Below are 8,513 nucleotides of genomic sequence, written 5' to 3'. Positions count from 1 at the left end.
TACTTTGTAATACACGTGGTTCATAAATTTATCCTTGTATTTCCTTGCAATTTTACAAAATGTCAAAAGTAAAGGCAAAATTTCTAAAGTAAAACTCAAGCTTCGAAATAAAAGTGCCCTGGGTGTTTGTGTGGACACCATTCTGGTCCCCACCAGCCTTTGGGTGCTGATCTGTGACTCTCCCAGTCATTTCAGTCGTCCCCCAAAGCCCTTTCATTTGTTGGCAGGGCATTTAAAAAAAAAGTTGCCTAACTGTGATTCCTAGCTCTTATGTAGTAGGTACAGCAATGCTGCTTTTGTTTTTCTAATAATGATAAAAAAAAAAAACCCACAAAGTCTAGTATATCATTGTAGCACTGTAGCACTGTCATTCGTTGTTCATCAATTTGCTCAGGCAGGCACCAGTAACGTCTCCATTGTGAGACTTGTTACTGTTTTTGGCATATTGCATATGCCACGGGGAGCTTGCCAGGCTCTGCATGTGGGGCAGGATATTCTCTGTAGCTTGCCAGGCTCTCCGAGAGGGACAGAAGAGTCGAACCTGGGTTGGCCGTGTGCAAGGCAAGCGCCCTACCCGTCGTGCTACTGCTCCAGATATTTTTAACAAATTATATTTTTAACATAGAGAGTAATATCAATCTGGCATTGTAAGAATTTTTGCTTCACAGAAAATAAAGTGATTTTTATATAGTTGTATAGATAGGAGATAAAGCTACCAACAGCTAATAATTTATTAATCTCAAATCCAGTTAGCAAGGTAAATTATATCATCCAAAGAGCCATTATACTGATCAGTCAACTGAAACGTTAATTTAAAAATCAAGACAGATGGAAGGAAAGGAAAGGAAAGGAAGAAAAAGACCATTACTTGCTACTCACAGACACCCACTATTTAGCAGTGGACAATAAGAAACCAAAGCTGCTCCAATAAACAGTCCATGACAGGGCTGGCCTGTACAAATTTCTCCACAGAAAAGGAGCACAACACCCTCCCATTCTCAAGTAAATATTCAATTTCATATTATATCAACCTGATTTTCTAGTTTCCTCTTACAATGTAAAATACTGCCCGCCTCTAAGATAGTTTTGAATAAACAGAATGTGTGACCAAGGCAACTTTCTGGTTGAAACAGAAGCCTAGTGACATTGCCACGATGTGTAAATGTATAGAAGGAACTAGAAGATGGAGAAGAGCAAAAGAATGCAGCAGCTGAGTCCGTTGGCTTAGTGGTAACTATATTTCACTAACTTCTGAGGAATTCTATGATGGAGCAAAGGGAGTTGGATATTAACAGGAAAGAGAACTACAAAAAGCATATCCATTCAAAATACACAGAAGCAGAAAGAAACAGAAAGGGCCAGGTGGTGTGAGAAAGGGTGATGTGAACTTTAGAAGTATTACAAATAAATGTTCTAGAGGATATTGTGGCACTTCTGCTACTCTCTACTTTCACACAATAGTATAAATGATCCCTTTACAATTGGTGAACTATGAGTAGGTTATTTCTCATAAAATATCTCCTTAAGAGAACTTGGTTAAAGGGACAAATTCTGTACATGTATTTCTAAAAGCCTTATGGCCATAAGTATCTCCATAGAACTATGCTCTGAGTTAAATATTTTACAAGATAAGGATATCATCGTCATCATCATCATATTCCCATTGATCGTCGATTTTTTCGAGCGGTCTCAGTAATGTCTCCATTCGTCCTATGAGTTTAGAAGCCTCTCTTTACTCGTCCTTCCCAATGATGTCACATTGGAGGCTCTTTCAGGGTCAAGGGAATGAGATCCATCATTGTTACTGGTTTTGGCATATGAATACACAATGGGGAGTTTTCCAGGCTCTCCCATGTGGGCAGGAAATTCTCAGTAGCTTGCCAGGTTCTCCTAGAGGTTAACTGGGCTCTAAGATGATGTATGGCCACTTTGCAGCCAAGCACTATTAGGAGCTTAGTTTTATAGTCTCTGGATGTTGGCGTTGGTGGGATTACCTGGGGCTAGTCCCTGGGTGTGACTGCCTAGCTACTGAAAAATGGGGGATCTGGGCAGAAGAGACCTAGTCCTGATCGGAGCAGGCTTGGAGATCTCAGCCACAGATCCCGCACACCTGGGTTCCTTTGCCGGTTCCTTCATGCATAAGGCTCTTCCAAACAAAGGATATTATAATGCACATAAATGACTTTAAGGCACATCACAGTTAAACTTAATAGTAGTTACTGTGACCATTACGACAATTATAACTTTTATGACATATATAATATGCGTATATCACATATATGATCACGAATGGAAATGTTACTGAGACTGCTCGAGAAAATCCATGATCAATGGGATAATGATGATGATGATGATCAAATATATAATCAAAAGCTTTTATATGTATAAAGTATGTTATAAGTTATAAAACTATGATGCTTTACCATTTTCTGACTGTGGACCTCTGAGCAAGTTTTTTTACTAGTTTGTCCAATGGAGAAAGTATACATTCCTCTGGCATAAAGTGTCTGAAGGTGCTATGCAGATAAACCAAAATATATGTCATTGAAAGAACTCAGAGAGTTGTTTTATTCAGGGTGGGCACTGAGAACTCTATAGAACTAACATCTAAACTGAGATTTATTTGATAGAAAAAGCAAAAAGGACACAAACCAAGGCAGGGTATGTTTCGATTCCTTTCCCTTAGGGTGACTAGGAGATTTGGAGATTTTCCCGCCGTTTCGTGCCGCGGGGCAGCGAGCGCAGCCGTGGGGCCGCGGGGGCAGCGGGGAGACTCTTGGCGTCGGGCAGCTGGTCTCTCGCCCACTTCCCGCCATGCATCGCGACTCGTGCCCCCGGGCTGCGAGGTGTCCGCGGGCAACCCCGGGACCGCGGGAACGAGACGGAGACGGGGCGGGCGTGAGGGGGCCAGGAACCCCCGCGGATTCGCTTTCATGGGGTTCGAAGACCCCGGGGCTGCGGCGGACGCGGTCCGAGAGCTGGACGGGAGGAGGCTGCGCGGCTGTCGCGTGCGGGTGGGGCTCTGGACGGCGAGAAGAGCAGTCGGGGCCGTGGCCCGCCCTCGTGGGGCCCGCCCGCGGGACGAGCACCCGGGACGGAGCGCGCCCTCGTGGGGCCCGCCCGCGGGATGAGCACCCGAGACGGAGCGCGCCCTCGTGGGGCCCGCCCGCGGGATGACCGCCCGGGACGGAGCGCCCGCCAGCCGCGCGGCAAGGCGGGGAAGCGTCTCCGCGGCCGGAGCGGGTCCCTTTCTGGAGACAGGAGCAGAGAGACAGCACTGCCTGGGGAGGATCACAAGCCCTCTCCATCCTGCTCCAGGTCTCGCAGCCCATCTAGGTCAAATGGAAGACAGAAGACCAGTTCCCAAGAAGAGTGGTGTACAGGAAATAACTTCATTGGACAGGAGCTTGAACAGAAAATTCAAGTTTTGTTTGAGACTTCATAAGCTTGGTGCATTTTTAAGATGTTTTAGCTGGTCACATTTATTTGTCTCTTGGAACAGGGACGCAAAGATGTGATTCTCTATGATTTGAAATGGATCATAGAGGCATACACTATCAAGAATTGTTACTTTACAATGTTCCCTTAAGCAGAATTGAATTTGCCTTGAACTCGAATTTATAGTCTTGTGTAGACTGACAATAAATCTAAATTCTGCCCAGGTAAAGTACATTAGGAAAATAACTTAAAATTGAACCCTGACTTTTAACTATAGCTGGGGAATAGCGTGCAGCTATAGTTTGTTAAAGAATGCTCTTATAAAAGCTGCACCATTATCAGCTAGAGGGTTTTGTTTTTGTTTTTGTTTTTTTGCTTTTTGGGTCACACCCAGCGATGCTCAGGGGTTACTCCTGGCTTTGCACTCAGGAATTATTCCTGGCGGTGCTTGGGGACCATATGGGATGCCGGGGATGGAACCCGGGTCGGCCGAGTGCAAGGCAAACGCCTTACCCGCTGTGCTATCGCTCCGGCCCCCTAGAGGGTTTTTTTTTTTTCCTTAGTTCCCATTCCAAATAGTCCACACTGGGTGGAGGATGATCATTAGTGTGGAATCTAAAATTTAAGTTTGCTTTAGGTTCTAAGTTGCTTGTTATGCTATATTTGAATGTATAGGTCTTCATCAAATGTCTTAATTTGGAAATTTGAGACTCTTCAAGCCTTCTGCCAGTTTAAGGGTACATTGTAGAGCTAAGCTTTGAAGTTACTGTGCAAGATTTTTTTTCATGCTGTCATTTATAATATGTATTGTGAGAACCCTTGGGATTAAAGTTTTGGTTACAAAAAAAAAAGATTTGGAGATTTTTAACACAGTAAATGACAATTTAGTGAATGCTTTACAAGAGCATTCTTGGGTCAGAGATAGTTTTCCAGGCTGACCAAGAGCTTTGGATGTCAGAGGCCCAGGTTAGAATGGACACTGCATAGCCCCCTTCCCCACCACCCCACTCACACACACACCCCACCCCATAGTCATGGAGCAGTGCTGTATGTGGCTCTCAAAATCCAAAGCAATAAAGGTCACAATGTGTTGCACTAGTGCGGCACTGGGGCATAAAGCCAAAGACAGAACCTATAAGGGCTTTTTATGAAAGTTTGAGCCATAAATTAAAGAAAAGAACAGCACACAACACCACAATTCTTGTTCCACAATATTATTATCCAAGAGAGAAAGGAAAAACTAATTTTTTTTTGGTTTTGTAAATTATTTTTAAAATTTCTATCTAGGTAATAAGGCTACAGTTGTGTTCAAGTTCTGGTATAGAACTACAAAGTCACAGCACACTTCTACCACCAATGTGGAAGACCCTAAAAACACTACAAAAAACCTCCTCAAAACAATAGATTAAAACAGCTGTGATGTTTAAAGAAGCGTGGGCACGTGGGACTCAAGTGTTCGGTGGATGGGAATCGTTCCCTTAGCCGGCCCACGGCAGCAGACAGATGCAACAGACAGACGGAGGACCCAAAGAGCAGAGAAGCCAGGCCCTGGGTTGTTGGGAGACAGTTTCTTTCTCTCTTCTCCCCAGCACGGTTTGATCTCTTCCCTCTCAGCAGAGTCATTTCTCCTACTTTCTCCCCAGCGGGACCCGACCTCTGCTTGCAGCAGCATAATCTCTCTTCTCTTCCCCGTCATAGACATCATAGTCATCCTAGTCGTAGTCACATCCCAGTCCCTTTTCTCCCCTCGCAGCAGAATTATATAGAAATCATGAAGGGTGGGGGTACACATAGGTGGGGTCGAACACTGTCATAACAACAAACAGATATGGAACTTCATTAGGAGTTCAACTGAAGGAGATCAACTCAAGGACAAAATCTCATCTGAGGGTTCAGCACCCCAGATTGCTAGGAGATCTGCTCAAGGCCCGGATTCTGTCCAGGTGTATTGCTTTCTCCTTTCCTCAGCTAGTAATCCATTTAAACAATCAGAGTAAATTTACTTCTTATAATATTTCTAGTCATTTTGTATGACCACGGTAAGAGATATGTTAAGCTTAAAGGTTGGCTCTTCCTGAAGACATCTCATTGTATATCCCAGACCACAGTGTTCAGGCCAGATTAGGCTTCCCTAACCCCAACAGGGTCCTTATTCAGTTACTTCTTTTTGGATCATGACAGAGTCTGTCCCATGACTGTACTCTTAGTTTATTATACGTATGGCACTTAGCTTGTCCCCTTTCAATGCCAGGGTAGCTCACAGTTTAACCTGGGTCCATCCTTATCCCTTGCTGGGACCCTCCTTTTGGGAGTGTTAGGAAGTAAGGACAACTGAGGTCTAACTCAGGTATCACTTCCCTTGTATCAATTGTCATCCCGTTGCTCATCTATTTGCTCAAGCGGGCGCCAGTAACGTCTTCATTCGTCCCTGTCTCGTGCTAGTGTAGCCCAATGGCTGCTCTTTCCAGGGACGAGACAAGTCGGTAAAGACAAGTACATACCCGGCCCAGACAAGTTCAGACCCAAACACCTAAAGACTCTGCTGCCAGTACTCATCAATACACTGGCTTGGCTCTTTTTCATACGCTACCTGTCCGTATGCAAGGTACGTCCCAATGGAAAACCAACAGGAATGTTCTGTTGCACAAGAAGGGAGATATCCACAACATCGGCAACTATCACCCCATCTGCCTATTGTCCTTTGTCTACAAGTTGTTCACTTGAGTCATCCTGAATAGAATAGGCAGAACACTGGACGACAGACAACCATGTGAGCAAGCCAGGTTCCAAAAAGGACTCAGGACAATTGAATATCGACTGATTGAATATACATTCAGCACCATATCCACACAGTGACTGAACTTATTGAAGTTTTGCAAGAAGATGCTGCTCTGTGTAATATTCATCGATTTAAAAAAGGCCTTTGATTTTGTTGAGACTGAAGCGGTCTTTGAAGCCCTAGCCAAACAGGGCGTTCAAACTCAGTACATCAAGATCCTCCGAGATCTGTATTACAGATTCACCACCAGGATCTCACCATTCTACAAGAGAGTGATCGTCGATGTAAAGAGAGGGGTTTGGCAGGGTGATTCCATTTCACCGAAACTCTTCAGTGCCACCCTCCAGAATGTCATGCAGTGACTGGAATGGGAAGGAATGGGAGTGACGATAGATAGTCGGCAACTACACCGGCAACTACACCATGTTTGCTTCGCTGAGGACATCATTCTCATAACACCAAACATTAGCCAATCAGCACAAATGCTAGCCAACTTCAACCGAGGGTGTGGAAAGGTAGGAATGCAGCTGAATCTCAGCAAAATAATGTTCATGAAAAACGAACTAGTCCCTGACGTTCCATTTGCTCTCAATGGAATGAACGTCTCCGAATGCAACAGCTATGTGTATACCTAGTCGAGAACTCAACATGAGGAATGCCTTGGTGCCAGAACTGTGCAGGAGGAAGAGAGCATCCTGGAGTGCCTTCAAGAGCGTTGAAGAAATGGATAAGCGAATGAAGAACCTCAAACACCAGGCACATCTTTGTGACTCCACCATTATTCCTGCACTAACATACGCCTCAGAGACCTGGGCCCTACGCAAACAGGATGAAAATGCTATTCTGGTATCCCAAAGAGGAATCAAAAGAGCTATGCTAGGAGTATCACATCTCACTCAAGTGAGAGAAGGAATCCGGAGTTCCAACCTCTGTTAACAGTCAAGAATCAGGGACGCTGTCTCATTTGCCAAGGCATCAAAAATCAGATGGGCCAGACACGTAATGTGATTCAGAGACGACCTCTGGACTAGAGCTGTTACCGACTGGATTCCACGGGACATCAAAAGACCATGTGGCTGCGCACCAAGGAGATGGTCAGAGTTCTTCGTCAAAACCCTGAACGAATGGTTTGAGGTCCTTCATGTTCCTGGAGCAAGAAGATATCATTGGGCTACACTAGCACACAACAGGGACAGAAGGAGACGTTACTGGTGCCTGCTTGAACAAATTGAAGATCAACGGGATGGCAAGTGGTTCAAGTGATACAAGTGAAGCTTCAAGAAGTTGACCAATGATAATATTTGTACATAATTGGATATATGTATTTGAGATGTAACATTTAGATTTTAGGAAGAGCCTGGCAAGCTCCCCATGGTGTATTTGATATGCCAAAAACAGTAACAACGAGTCTCACAATGGAGATGTTACTGGTGCCCGCTCGAGCAAATCGATGTACAGCAGGACAACAGTGCTACTGTGCAGTGCAAAATTTAGACTTTATTAATGTAAGGTAAATCCTTATATTCTGTATATCTACTAGATGTATTAGATTTAGTTATAAATAAGGAAAAATAAAGTAAATAAACTTTTTTCTCTTTAAAAATTTCTTTAATATGTACAATTATGCAAAATATACACATATATTTATATTTATTTATAAATTTATATATTTTAATTTTATAAAGTAGTTCACAATATTTCATTACATTTAATATGCAAACACCAGTCCTACCACCATTATACCTTCCTACCACCATATTTCAGGTGTTTCTATCCTGAACCCCAATCCCTGCCCCAAAGCAGAACCAAAATCATACATTTTGTATTCTTTGTTATGAAAAACTGCTGAAAATGCTACAAAAAGTAAACTTATAGGAATCAATTGGGATGGTTCTGCATACGTGTATATATATATATATATATATGTACATACATATATATGGATCATTTGAGTAAAGATTATATGAAACTTCCTTGTACCATCTTTGTGAATGTATAGTTTGGTAAATTTTATGAAAATAAGATCTGATTATCACCTTTCATAAAAATCTTTCAGTGAATTCCATTTTAGTTAGAATAAAATAATGTACCCATGCCTGTAAGGCTCTCTATATTTCAGTCCTTGTCTGCATCTTTAATGTTCTGTTTTAGCCCTTCCTTACAAAATTTAGTCATAAAATTCTCCTATTTTTAACTTCATGAGACAAAACCTTCTTGAATTGTCTCATGGTCCTTGAATTCACCACTTTTTAAAATAGATATTAACTTCCAGAATCTTATAGAGCTGATTTTCAAC

The sequence above is a fragment of the Sorex araneus genome, chromosome 1 (genome assembly GCF_027595985.1).
Source record: "Sorex araneus isolate mSorAra2 chromosome 1, mSorAra2.pri, whole genome shotgun sequence".
Classification (NCBI taxonomy): domain Eukaryota; kingdom Metazoa; phylum Chordata; class Mammalia; order Eulipotyphla; family Soricidae; genus Sorex; species Sorex araneus.
Note: the sequence above shows the minus strand (reverse complement) of the source record.